This window comes from Toxotes jaculatrix, chromosome 3 (genome assembly GCF_017976425.1).
Source record: "Toxotes jaculatrix isolate fToxJac2 chromosome 3, fToxJac2.pri, whole genome shotgun sequence".
Classification (NCBI taxonomy): domain Eukaryota; kingdom Metazoa; phylum Chordata; class Actinopteri; family Toxotidae; genus Toxotes; species Toxotes jaculatrix.
The window spans coordinates 27558335-27572957 of NC_054396.1; the positions used below are offsets into that span (position 1 = coordinate 27558335).

The window sequence follows — 14623 nt, forward strand, 5'->3', positions numbered from 1 at the left end:
TGTATTGAAACAGGCTTTGGTTGTTGTACTCAATCCTCCTGGTCATACTGGCTGTGAAGAGATCCCTTCTTAATGTAAACCAGTGAAACTGATGGGGGACAAAATCTCATGGTCCTTGGTCAATGCAAAAATACAGCACTGTACACATCCTTTATAGGCATTACACGCGAGGATGCTTTCAAAATAAATGTCATGAATAGTTTTTACTTAGCGTAGTGGACAGAAAAAAAAATTAAATCAATATTTGCAGTGAACACCCTTTGTCTTTAAAACAGCACCACTTCTCCTTGGTTTACCAGGTACTTGGCAGGTATGTTGTTCTATCTTGGAGAACTTGCCACAGTTCTTCTATGTATTTAGTCTGTCTCAGTGTCTTCTGTCTCCTCATATAATCCTAGACTGACTCTGTGGTGCTGGGACCAATCTGACACCTCCCTTATGGTGTTGCATTATCTATGGTCAGTTTTATGATCATGATTTTATTTTATTTTTATTTTTTTTTAAAGTATAGCTCAAGTTAGCGTGATGTTTTCAGCCACCTGATCCTGAACACAGGAACACTGTCAGGGGAAAAACAAATTATACTTCTGCAAAGCTCTATATTTTTACAGAGAAGACTTTATGTAGAACTTAAAATCGTAAAGATAAGATACCTTGATGTTTTCAGCAAGTGTAAAATAAAATAAACAGCCAGTCTTGAGACGACACGCGCATGTTTGCTCGCATGCAAACCGGAGAGGAATGTTCCTGCTGCGACGTTAGTTTTCTCACTCACAAACTCACAAAAACACTCATACGCAAACGTCCTGCCACTGCAGCTAAGTGGCTGTTTGTGTGGATGTGTGTGTCCAAAATGTGCACACAAAACAATCTTAAGTATGTTCTGTATGTGTTTAACAGTACTTGCCTTCCTATGATTGTGTGGAAAAGTTGTGGTTTGAAACCACTGTTACGGGGATGTTTTGGCCAGTCCCCGCAACTTTAAAAGGGTTCAGACTTGGTTTCAGGGTTCAGGTTAGAATCAGGTGTAGGTTAGGGTCAGGGTATTGGTTGGGGTTAGGGATTTAATTATGGTTATGGTTAAGGTTTGGGTAAGAGGCTGGGGAATTATATCAATGAGTGTCCCCCATGGGGATAGTGAAACAGTGTGTGTGTGCGTGCATGTGTGTTTGTAACAGAGCAGATGAGTTGCGTGGGAGCACTGGTGTTCTGTTTTTTGTCAAAGTCGTGCCAGCGGCTCCTCACAAAAGCAAACTAACCTCTCACTAAAACAATTTGTTTTTGATGTTTAAACAGACAATTAGAGCAATTTAGTTCTGCAACACAGTTTCTATAGGATTACGATCATAGCATCAGCTATGATAAACCTGTTCAGTTTGTTCTCCTGGACAGCACAAAGCCTAAAATTAAAGTTAATTAAAGTTTTTCAACACGGCCTATCATCATCCTGCTGAGCATATTCTACTCTACTAAAATACACAACCACACACACATACATGCCACCCAGGCAAATCACAGCTACATCTTGGCAGAGTTGCTTGACCACTAGTTGCTGTTACTTGGAATTTTGCTGGAGAGTTTTTCCAAAGTGCTTTGAGACACAGATATATTCAATAACCAACAGGGAGAAAAACGAAAACAACGAACACAAAATATTAGCATATGAATGTGATTCATAAGAGGTGAAGCTAAATGTTAAAGGCCACTGTCACAGAGCGTTACTGCCTAAAGGCGTAAAAGCATATAAAGCAGTTTTATTGATATCTAGACCAATATGTGACAACTATATCTGCTACACTCACACTTGGCTATTGTCCCTCCGCAAAATCTGTTTTGGGGGTATGTTGTGCAGATAAGGCTTATTGTTGTATTGTATTGTATTGTATTGTTTTTTATTGTTTTTTATTGACAAATACTTTGAGCAAGTAGTTAAAGCTGCCTGAATATAACCATATGTTAACTACAAGGAAGGCAGATCAGAAAAAGCTTGTACATTTTGTGCCGTTTTGGAATTCACTGAGCCATTTTATGGTTCCAGTTTGAGGCATTGATAAAAATGCCAGCCATTTGATGTAAAGTGTACAGAGACACTTCAGCATATAAGAGATAATAAAACAAAAGGAAATGGGTTTCTGAGTTTCTCACAGCTCGCTGTACTCGGGTACTTGGATAGAGAGGGACGTAGGACAGACAAGACGTGAGGACAAGCGCCAGTTTGGCTGCAGGCTGCAGATGTAGATCTGGTGGGATGCCAGCCACAGAGTAGAGAATAATGAGCTGTCTATGAACACGGTCCAGACCTGAAGGGCTTGTTAAAGCTCCATCTGAGGGCGGCACTCACATCGCGTGACACATTACAGACCTTTTCCACCCTCTCTCAGAACAGGAGGACCGATGCTGATGGTGCTTTTGGACATCTGTCAACTCGAGAATGAAACATTTCCCGGTTTGGGGTCAGGCTGTGCCCTTTCACGCCAACACGAGGTGGACGGCAAACAGAGATGCAAGTTAAAAGCAAATTAAAAGCTGAATTAATCTGCAACATGAAATAAACAGGAACAAATATCAGTGTTTCCTTGGTTGTGTGTTGCCTTGTTTTTTTGGCCGTCTGAACACAAACACCTAATAAACCTAGTTTCCTGAGTTAATGAGGATTATCCAGACACAGTGTTAAACAAATTACCAGCGAGCAGCAGATTACAGGAGGCTGAAGGCTGCAAACAGTTATTTTGTCTGTTTCCTGGCTTCGTTTAAAGAACGCCTTAAAATCTAAACAAAATCTGGACTTGAGGATCCAGCTCCTGAACTCGGACAACGCTTGTGTCCTCGCTGTCCTCACTGGAGGTTTTCCAGCAAATACAAAACAGCAGTATGGACTAATCCAAAAAAACACCAGCTGCCTCTGAGCTATATGACTGAAGTCTTTCTGATTTCACTGACAAATCCTGCTTTCAAAATAGAACCTGGTGCCTGGTCTCTTCAGGCCTCATTTAGTGTACTTTCCTGGTGTCAAAACAAGGGAAGTTGGCGAAATCTCAGCATCCGCAGACCACTGGATATGCAGTATGTTGTGCACATTATTTTAAATTCCAAAGACTTTACTTTTTCAAGACAGTTTGTATGGTAGCTGTTGTAATAGTGGTTTATCTGGCCGCTAGTTCTGCCATGTAAAAAAACACAAGCAGCTTGTCAGCAGCAGTGTTTTTAACAGAGGATTGGCTGGTTTGGTTTATTACTTTAACAGAGAGGTTTGCAAACTCTGAGGCAGAGATACCTCAGGAGGGTAAAGGGTTGGGAACATGTTCATGTCCTGGAAACAACAATATGGTAATTATTGCAGTTTGACTCCTGATCCAACCTTGACCTTTAGCAGCACAGTGAATGGTTGCCAGAAGCAGCTGTGACAGACACCTTACAGAGGCAAACGAAATACCTTAGGAAAAGTTTAAGATTATTTGAATAACCAAACTATTGCTCTAAGTTCAATCCAAAAATCTCACTTCTGCTCTGAGTCAGTTATCACTGACAATGATCACAACTAATCCTCCATAAATCCCTGGAGAATTCCCAGAAAAAAAGAAGCTCCGTCCCGCAAATCATCAGGTTTTTAGGTTTTCTTTAGAGCCAAAGTAATCCAGTGACAGCTGAGTGTACACCCACTGCAAACAGGAACTGTTAATAGCTGAGGTGGCTTCTTTTAATAATGCCACTTGGGAAAAGTGTAAACACACAATTGCATAACTCCCTGAATCCACTGCAACATCCTGTTTATGTCCCAGTGTCTGGTTTGTCTGTTCAGGGCTACTGTAGGAACTCGGTGGAAGAGGAGCTACTAACAAAAAACACAACGAGTCCTCCGCTTAAATCCTACATAATGGTGCTTTTCAAAGAAAAAACAACAGTCACATCCATTTATTCTGCACTGGAACTGCCATGCACCAGTATGAGCTGTATGTTAGTCAAAAAGCTTTTTGTTCTTTCTTTTTCTTTTTTCTTTTTTTCTTTTTTCTTTTTTTTTTTTTTAATAGAAGCCGAGAAACAATACAGAATCACGGCTTCACCTCCAACCAATCACAGGACCTCAGCTCCCACTCAAAGAGACCTGGGTCTGTCTGAAAGCAGCATCAGTGTCTGAAAGGGTCACAAAAAGTGATACTTACAAAGCTTAATGGTTCATTACTTCTGTTTATGCAGTGGTTTATGTCCTGCTGATGACTGCTATGATGTGTTTTGTAATTTTATGTCCTGTGGAGGCCCAAAGTTACAGGCCTGTGACTGGGAGTTTACAGGTTCTATACGTAAAATTGACCAAGAGGGAGGCCCCTAAGGGACCGGTTGACAGTTTCAACTCTGCCTTAATACAACACTCATGTGCCCATAATGACCTTTGAAACAGATTTTACTCGGTGCAATCATTCCTGTTCTCACACTGGGCTTTACAAGAACCCTTCCTAAACTCACTTCCACTGTAAGTGATGGGGGATAAAATCCACATTAAACGTCATCTGAGGCTAATGTCAGGCTTCAGCATTCTGAGTTAGACAAAACAAACAATCTATCTTGCAAAGCTATTGTTCTCTTTAGTATAAATTTCCCTCCTCAGACCACAGCAGGAGTATACAGTGTGTGAATGTGCGTGTTCATCACTGCACTGTGGGGCAGCAGTGGAGACCTTGTGTGTGATATAAATGTACATTAAACTGTCATATGCCACTAAGGCTTGTGCTCATATACAGCCCATACAGAAAAATAAACACACATGCCAGTTTTTACACAGACCCGTTGTGTCCTGCCCTCACCGCCCTGAGAGCAGATCTAATCAGAATAAGTGAAAACACCTGCATTTGTGACTGCGGAGCCTTTACGTAATGGATTTCAGCGCTTCTTCCAGCCCTGGTCCTGTGTACCACACGCCACCATTTAACCACCTGTCCTGCAGATGTTTTTAGGTTTGCTCCAAACCTTAACCATGACTTTGCAGAGTTGATATGTATGATGAAGCTAGTAATGGAATGATAATTTATGTAACTACCATATATATCTAAATATTTTAAGTTGGGGTTTTTTGGGGGTTTTTTTTGCAGCCGAGAACAAAGAATGATGACAAGGCATAGACGACTGAACCAGAAGCAACAGGTTGCACAAGAAGGGTTAACATTGTTCACACAGCTACAAATATATAAAACCAAAAAGGTTCAGTGTTACTGATTGATTGATAAATATATTTGTTTGATTTTGCACATTTACAAACATGTTTAAATGTTAATGTTACTGCCATTAAAAAGATGCTTTAATATCAATATGTCTCAGTATTTTTATGAGGACAAAGTTTTTTTTGTTTTTGTTTTTATAAATTGGTCTTTATATAAAGTTTTCATATTTTAGTTACATGTGGTAGCCTTTCCGCAAACTACAAATAGACTGAATCGTTGACATCATGAACAGTGTTCTCTACCTTTTTGCCTTTCTGTTGAATACGAAGTGTTTGTGGTAATGGAAAGTGAGGGGCTGATTTCTCAGGTCAAATCCAAAATGAACAAATTTTCTGGCTGTCAGAGCTTTGGTACCGTCTCCACTTAGCTCTCTGTCGGGTTACTGGCATTTCAAAATAAACTTTGCTGTTTTTTCAAACTTTACATTCTCCCAGTCCTGTTAAAGAAAAAAAAAAGAACCACTGCCATAATACTTTAACAGCACAAGGAAGGTTCCCAGAATTTCAAAACAAACACTTCTGAGAAGTTGACATGGTGGGTCACACACATGAGTCAGATCACCCGGAACTGAGTAACCCTGAGAATTCTTTTTAAAAAGCTGATTAACCATGAACCTTTCTGGTTCATCAAAAAACAAAAAACAAAAAACAAAAAAAAAAAAGCAAACTCAGTACCTACAAACAGCGTTTGAACATAATTGAAACCTGATTCTCAGCTTTGGATAATCTCACTAAAGTGGAAAAGGCACCTTTCAACTTGAAGTTATTTCCATACACTAGCTATAAACCCTGATTTCATTTCTAAAACTAATCTCAGCCCTAAGGAACCTGAGATCATTTCAGTGACTTTACAATTTACCAGAAAACAGAACCCCTTGCTGCCTTTTCATGCTCTGTCTGTTTTTTCATTATTGCTGGTTTTAAATAAGTGAATTTAAGGTTCATTTGGGTGTTTCATCTTGTGATTTAAAGCACAGGTTTGAGACATTAAGTTCAGATATTTATTGGAACTTGTTTTCCACTGAGGGATTTTCTGTGTAGTTTACGGGACAACTGAGGCATTTTGAAAAATTTTCTGTTTAGTGGCTTTGTTTGGGCTTTGCTTGTTTGTTTAGCACTAATGTGAAAAGTGAAATGAGGATTCTTTTCAAAATAATGTTGTGAATAGTTTTAATTTTTCAGGTAATGTCACACAAAGTGCAGTAAACAGAAAAATCTAAATTAAATCAGTGCTTTGTGTGACCACCCTTTGCCTTTAAAACAACTCGAGTTCTCTGAACCTCACTTGCACACGGCTTTTCCAGGTATTTTGCAGGTACGTTGTTCTAAGCATCTTGGGGAACTTGCCACAGTCCTTCTGTGGATACAGGCTGACGCAGTATCTTTTGTCACTTCATGTAATCCCAGAGTGAATCCATGAGGTTGAGGTCAGGGCTCCGTGGGGCCCAGACCATCTGTTGCAGCATTCCTTATTCTCTTTTGTCACTAATAATAGTTCTTTATGACTAACTGTATGTTTGGGGTCGTTGTCATGCTAAAGAATGAATCTGGGACCAATCAGACGCCTCCCTGATGGCATGACATGATGGATGAGAATCCACATCTAAAAAGAATCTAAAGTGCCTAAAACCTTTGCACAGTACTGCACAGAACACAGGAGTGCACAAAAACCTTAGAACGGGCTGACACATCTATCAGTGCACGCAGCCTTTTCATTCTCAAATAAATTAGAACAGAAACTTCCATTAATTTTTTATTTTATCATATTTTTTAAATTTATTTAAAAAAAAAAAAAAAAAGTCTGTTTTTTCCCTACCAAGTCTAAATTCGGATGAGAGAAACCATCAGAATCTTGTATTAATTTATGTTTTTTCTTCATTTGTCTTGGTTTAAAGAAATGTCAAGTTTAAACAGCATCTAAAAATGAAATGAAGTCTCCTCTGCAGTTCCCAGAACAAATTCACGGAAGATAATACAAAAGACATGACCACTGTGTGGTACAGCCCTGACAGTAATAGTGACGCAGTAATCGTAGCTCTCTGTGCACTCTGTGTACTCTCTGCAAGTCATTTGCAAAAGTCGTTGTAATACTGGAAAGCGATTTTGAAAAGCTGCGGCTTCAGAGCGCTAAGTATCAGTGTCGAACTGATGTGAGTCAAGCACGGTTCATTTTCAGCTCCCATCTCTCTATGACTTTTGCATGTTGTTGATTCGGCAGTGAGTCCAGTCTTCCCTCTTGACTGATCACTTGCTTGCCGATTGTATTTCAGTGTTTTGACTCACCACTTCCTGTGTGGAGAAGATTTCCCACCAGCGATCAAATGGATGCTGGAATTTAATTTCGCAGGGAGAATCCGCAGCCTTGTCCGCAGGGACGGGACACTTTGCTCGGCTGCATCCACACTTCCTGACTGAGGCTGATAAGAAAATTGTTGGTGGTTTGGCTCCTGCCGCAGGACTATCTGTGTTGGACTTGGTGAAAGTTCAGGACACTGCATAAGCAGAGCACCAGGAGGTAACCAAGGGTTTGGAGCAAAGACAAGTCTCCAGAGACTGGCACACCATCAAAAACCATGGAGTTTTCCAGCACACACACCACAAATGTGCAAGTTTAAACTAGTCGTTAAATATGAAACGGTGTCTGGTCTCTGCGGAAAACATCCAGTTAATGGGTTGGCAGTGCCGGCTTGATCTGCCCATCGCACGATAAATAAAATGCCCTAAAATAGTAACTGTAAATAGTAAAATAAAAGATCTATTTAAGAATCTGAACTATTTTTTCTTCTCCTTCTTCTTCCACTATGTATCTACTCAAATTGCAGCTCAACTTGGAACCGAACTTATATTTATAACTTGTTCACCTGTTATAAATGAGGTTGTGCCTCAAGTTTCCAGCAGATCATTGTCCACTAATTAACATTGTGATGGGGGAAAAATGGAGAACTCAGAACTAAGTGACAGTGTCAGAAGTCAAACTGTTATTTTAAGCAAGGTTAAGTAAGGTTTCCGAGGGGGCAGCGCAGGGAACTCTAAAATGCTGGATCAGCTGTGTCCAAAGCATGATCAGTCAGACCAAAAGTCAATACAGCATCAAAAGATCAATACATCAAGCTTAGCTCCCTGAGCGATAGAAAAGCAACCTCATCACAGATACAGAATCTGGAGTATAGAGAAGGCAAGACTCCAGTCAGCAAAAGGAAAGCAGGCTGTCTTGTAGTGGTCTCAGAGGACGAGTAGAAGTTTCTAAATCACTTCTCAGAAGCGAAAACAAAGCCAAACGCTCAGGGTGGGCAAATAAATACCAGCGTTTCACAGAGCATGATGGGAGAAACGTTTAAAGACTCATTTACTGATGAATTAAAGGTTGACACTTATGGTATTTACGGTAGGAACGGAAGGGTGTAAGGAAACAAACAGGAGAGAGACATGGCAGAGTATCAGACCAACAGTGAAACATGGCAGTGGGAATATTCAAGTCTGGGGGTGTTTTGTCTACTCTGGAGTTGGACACCTGCACCGAATTGACTGCACCCTGACCAAGGAGACGTCCCTCCCAGACATGCTTCACCCTCTGGCATCCAGCATCTTTGTGGAGAAGGATTCATGCTGCAGCAGGATAATGACCCCAAACACAGCTCAAAGCTTTGCAAGAGCTGCTCGAGGATGAAAGAAGACCAAGGAGTCCTGACCGTCATGGACTTTCCTCCACAGTCACCTGGCCTCAACCCCACTGAACATTTATGGGGCGCACTTTCTGACTGAGAAAGCCAAATATTGTGATACACCACGGGAAGCTCTTTGGAGCATCATGCTGGGATAACATGGGTCATCAGGTTTTGCACAAACTTGTAGAGTCCATGCAGCCTGAGTGCTGCCATTAAAGCAAAAGGGGAACAAACTGAATACCAAGATATTGTGGAATTGAACTTTTCACTCACAGTGTTAAGCTGATGTTATCAATTGTGATGAAACAAAATTCAAAACTTAATATGTGTCTGGACCGTGTTTGCTCAATGTGCAAAATCGAGGACGTGGTTGAAAACTGTTGTGGAAGCGCTGTAAAAACTATTTTCAATGGAAACATAAAGATGGTTTTTGTTTTCAACATGTTTTTGCTTTCCTACCAAACAATATGACAAGAGCTGGAACTGGGACTTAAGAGTCAGTGAGTAGATCTGGAATCGAAATAATCAACTGTCGTGGTCTGACACCTTGTTAAATTAATGGACAATAGCATCTCACACAACAAAGAAGTCGGCTTTTTGAGATGCCCTAAAACCAGAACATTCTGAACATTTTAAAGATTCTGTTATTTTGTTTCTTAGTGTGAAACTTTGCCAAAAAATCTTCTCCATGGGAAATGTTTCTTTTGAAAAATGGAAAACAAATTTTTACCACAATAAAAATTCAAAGCGGAGAGAGCAGAAGAAGAAATACTGAAGCAGATGTGACATCTGTTACGATAATTCTTCTGTCATTTTAACATCATTTTCACTTCATATTAGTGTCAGCTGTGGGTTTCATGCTAGAAGAGTCATCCAGGAAAAAAAATTACGTATGACCGTTGGACTAAACTGCGGCGTGAACAAAGCATTTATGTCATCAGCTTCCTGAAAACCATCAGCCAAACCTCTGCTGCCACACAAGCCACAAAGCATCAGCGGTGTACCGGCCACCGGGACAAATCCAGGTGGGCCGCCACATCGGTGGCCTGGTGGACCGTCAAAAAAATATCTCCAAAAAAAATCATGTTTTTACCGACCCTGAGCTGAGAACAGATGTTCACTGACAATGAGACAATAAATACATAGCATTAAAATTAAATAATCGAACAACACAAATATTTGCAACCCAAAACAGCCTTTGTGTCGTTCATTGTAACTTACTGTTGTTGTTTTAAAGGATGTTAGAAAGGAGACACACAAAGTGACCCTGAAAATATCTTTATATTCCAAATTACATTTTTATCCTTGATAGTTTTTTCCATGCTGCACACACATTCACACAGCCTCAGCTCAAAAGCTGTTGCAAGCAAACAGTTGCTTATTTATCCTGCAGACACAAAACAACATGATCAACCCATTAGAGACTCAGTTGTGTCCAGTTCATGAAAGACATTCCAAAATTCACTCTCCTTTCAGCTCTTTTAGCTACTGACAGAAATATAAATAATAATAAGCTTCCCTCTGTTCACAAGCTGTTTGGTGCTGGGCAGGTAGCATGTGGTGGTTTGCCCTGAGCTTGTTTGCAGTTCCTCTGCTAGAAATGAAACTGATGACAGCCCTGATTCTGAACCATACAGTCAATGAGCCGTAAAACTAAATCTACCAAATGCAGAAGCTGAAAGTGGCTTGAACGCTCCATAAAGCTGGAGAAATGGTGATAATTCTCTCAGACTTCATTACTATGTGATTTCTTTCACATTAAACTGTCATTTGATTCAGTCTTAGTATCTAAAATATCAATTCGTGCAGGTTTAAATATTTCCTTTGCCTTGTTGAGTTGTTTTTACATCTTTTTTTTCTGTTTCTTATTTCTAACACACATGCTACCAAAATGTCTTCAAAAACATGTCCATGGACGTCGTGGAGCTTTTAGTTTCCTTTTTCTTTTTTCTTTTCTTTTCTTTGTTGTAATATTGTGTTGCATTGTGTTGTCCCTGGGGAGGAAAGCTGCTGATTTTACTGAAGCCAGTGTGAATACAAACAGATCACCCAGTTATTGGTTCTGGCAAAGGAAACCTAAAGCCCAAACCAAGTTATGTCATCAGACTCTGAGTAACTTTGTGGTGCCTTTAGAGGAAATATTTCTTCCAACATCCCACTTCAGCTCCTCTAAACTTACAATAATAAACATTTAAAAACTCTACAGAAAGGGAAGGCTTGCATGAGCAGAGGAGTACAAAATGTGCGAGCAAGAAACAGACTTTTAGCTTTATGGCAAACTTTGAAGGTCCAGCATGCCTCCGGATCCTCTGATCTCATTTTCAACCTTTCAGTTGCTTTTTATTAGTTATATAAAATCTGTGGTATTATCATCTGTAGCGGTACTTCTTCAATATGTTGTTTGTCATGGCAGCTTGCCTTGTTAAAAAAATAAAAAATAAAAAAGATTTGCATTTTTTTTTTTTTTTTGCTTTGAATGGCATCTTTAAATGGAGAACTGGGGCAGCTTCAACAGTAAAGTCAAGATGATGAATGGCTGTGAAGGTTGAGATCACATCTCCGGTTTTCTGCTCGTTGCTCTGAGCCACAGAAGTTGACTTTACTGCTTTAGGTTTAGGGTTAGGGGTAGGAATTTCTCACGATGCTGCTCGAAGACTACACGGTTTGGCTTGGGGAGCCAAATGTGGGGCGCAAGCCAATGCGTGTCACCCCAGCCTTACCGGTTCCATGTGTGTACCCACATTGGAAAGGAGGAGGAACAAAAAGAAAGAGATGGAGTCCTTCATGGTGGACGATGGAGCCGTAAAGTTGGTTCATTAGCTTTATTTAAAGAGTGAAGATGATTGAGCTTAGGTGCTCGTAATGATGCAGTGGAACATCTCCACAGACACTGCTGATAACACAGATGGCACTTTCTATTTGATTTAGTTAATCCATCCATGGCCTGTCACCTCTGTCCCTGTGATGACGACAGCTAAAATTACACGAAAATTACATTGACTTTGGCCGCGGTTCTCTGTTTCAACGAAGCAGTGAGGAAAAGTGGCTTCACACGTACAATCAAATACAAGGCGCACTAAGGTGCTACATTTATCTGATCCCTGATCAGTTCAACCACGATCTGACAAACCGAGATGCATTTATGGGACTTAAGTTTAAATCAAAGTGTCTTAAATCTCATCTGAATTTTATCCAGATACAAATCAGTTGGCATGACACAGGTAAAGAGGGCAACAGACTCATTCTTCTGGCTTAACAACTCTAATCTTCCTCTGCTGCTGTTACGCTACATGTAATAAGTACTTGTGACCACAGTGGCTGCTGTTCAGCCGAAGTTACAAAGGCTTGCAAGTGCTGATGTTGGAGGAGACACACTGACCCTGGTAGGACTACCTGTCTCCGCACTGTTGCTCAGACCCAATGATCTGGACAACAGCTCACGACCTTTCTCTCTGGATGCTGAGGAGTTTGGGCCGAAAGCTGTTTACAACAATGAAAAGCAGGAGGCTAAGAAACCAAACTAAGTTACATGTTCTGTCTTATCTGATTTCTAACTCATTGTTTAGTACTTTGTTCACTATTGTTTCCAGAAATTTTTCTGATTACTGTTCAAAGTAGGGATAATTTTACCAATCAATGGATTTTTTTTTTTTTTTTTGGGGGGGGGGGGGGGGGGGGGTAAATTCCCATCATTTACGATGAACAGTTGCTCAATGTTTGCAGTAAAAACAGAAAACCATAGATAATTAAAATCGTTACAGTCAGCTCTCCCAAATCACAGAAAATATGCTTCCCGCTTAGCACTGGTGGTATCTATCAAATTGCACGGTTTCTGAGATATCTGTCACTCCACTCAGTGACATTTAGCTTGCAGTGGTCAGAAAGCATTAAGGAAAAAAAAGATATATGTGAAATCCAACCAACACGTTTTTTTTTTTTTTTTATAAAGAACTGCCCTGGTTACTTCGGATAATCCACAGACCTCAGTGGGAACAGATTTCGTAGGAACTTTCTCTAGAGGAAACAAAGTCATGTTCCAACACACCTGCTGTCTGACACCTTTTGTCTCTGAATTTTGTCCTTGTTCAAAGTTTTTTTTTTTTTTTTTAAGTTTAAATTTGAGGCAGATCCAGACAGGCCACACTGAATGTGCACATGCAGAGAAAAAGCTTCATGTGCACTGATGAATAAAATAACACCTGACTAAACCTGAGGGAATTATCCATGGCAGTAAGTGACACCAAAGTTCATTTGTGTGTCCTCGTGAAATGTATGGTGCTGGTAGCTCTGTGATGCAGTGACTGCTCGTGTTCGTAGTCGCTAATCAAACAGTAAGTGTAAATAACAGGGATTCATTCACACCATCGTCTCCTGTCTGATTTACTGCAGACTGTGCTGCTGTTCATGCTTCAGCAGAGAAGGATCATTAAAAAAAAAAATTGTCCAGTGCAACAAAACCTGCATTATATTTCTTTAACTCTCCAGTTCTCCGTTCCCTCAAAGGTCAGCACTGTCGGGACAGTTTCTAATTGGTCAACTGTGTTTATTGGTGTGTCAAAAGTTCATTTAAGTTTAACTCCACACAAAAAGTTTTGGAAACATTAACCTTCACCTTCATGATCAAATTTGCTGATTGTGGCAGTTTCACTCAAATGAACTGATTTCAGTCCTGAGATTTGATGTTGTAATCCTGCAGTGTCTAATGTATAATCCTCCTGACGTTTCCAACTGTACAATTTCTCCAAACTCATGTTTAATTGTAATATAACATGTGACATAGTTATAGTCCTACATCAGTATCTTTAATAATAGATAAGAACTAACAAGTTTAAACAACACAGAGTCTTTAAAAGTTATTAAGCAGCCGGGACAAAAGAAAGGAAACGGTTCTATCAAACTCACTGTATGTGATCATCGCTGCTAACGTCTCAATGAGGGTTTGTTGTGGTGTTAGGGTTTACAGCACATCCAAGAAGAGTTGAATCAAGGGATTCCTCCTGGTTAACCATGATCTGGATGACTGAGAATCTTCAGACGATTTACAACAGCGTGGCCACAGAGCCACATGAAGCCTAGAGTTTAGAGATTAGAGAACACACACTGCCATCTGCTGGACAAATCAGAGTAGTAGTGTCTCTCTGTCTTTCTTTCTGTCTGTCTGTCTTATGCTGCCACTATACATCTTTCATTACAACATGCCAATCGCCCCAAGGACCGCGACCACTAAATATCACACACATTTAAATTTTGGATGTGAAATAATAACACTGATTGATCAGCTGGTCTGTGTTTTCATGGTTTACTTGGATACCAATAACCAATTTCTCTCTGTTCAAATATCTTTAATCACAGTTACTTATGTTAAAACCTAAAACTGTTTTTTTTTTCTGCCATAGTCACCTTATCTGACAGATGTTTTACAGGTACTTCCATCCTACCTCTGATTTTTGATCCAATCGGCAGACTTTTGGAGTGGTTCAGAAAATGATTTGAAGCACTTACAGCTGTGTCGGATTTGCTGCTCTGACATCTGGTTTGTGTTTCGTCAGCTAACTTGATTTTTGTATAATAAAATAGAAGCCCTGATTGATGCCTGGAGGACTTGTACAGTAGATGATCTTATCAGAGCTCTCAGCTGGTGAGGATCCACAGCCTGTTTGTACAAACACGGCAGCTTCCTTTCCAAAATAACACTTCGGAGACCAGATCACCAAGACTGAGGCCACAGTCTCAGCGCACAATCCTC

The 14623-nt window shown here is 40.2% G+C and overlaps 1 protein-coding gene across 1 annotated transcript in view; it reads right to left on the reverse strand.

The window, feature by feature from the left end:
* The window catches only part of asip1 (agouti signaling protein 1), a 50694-nt gene extending 36647 nt beyond the window's left edge, over window positions 1-14047 (reverse strand). Inside the window, exon 1 of the mRNA XM_041034262.1 lies at window positions 13780-14047. The gene's annotated coding sequence lies outside the window, so the exon portion shown is untranslated. The remainder of the gene's footprint in view (window positions 1-13779) is intronic.
* Between the last annotated feature and the right edge of the window lie 576 nt (window positions 14048-14623).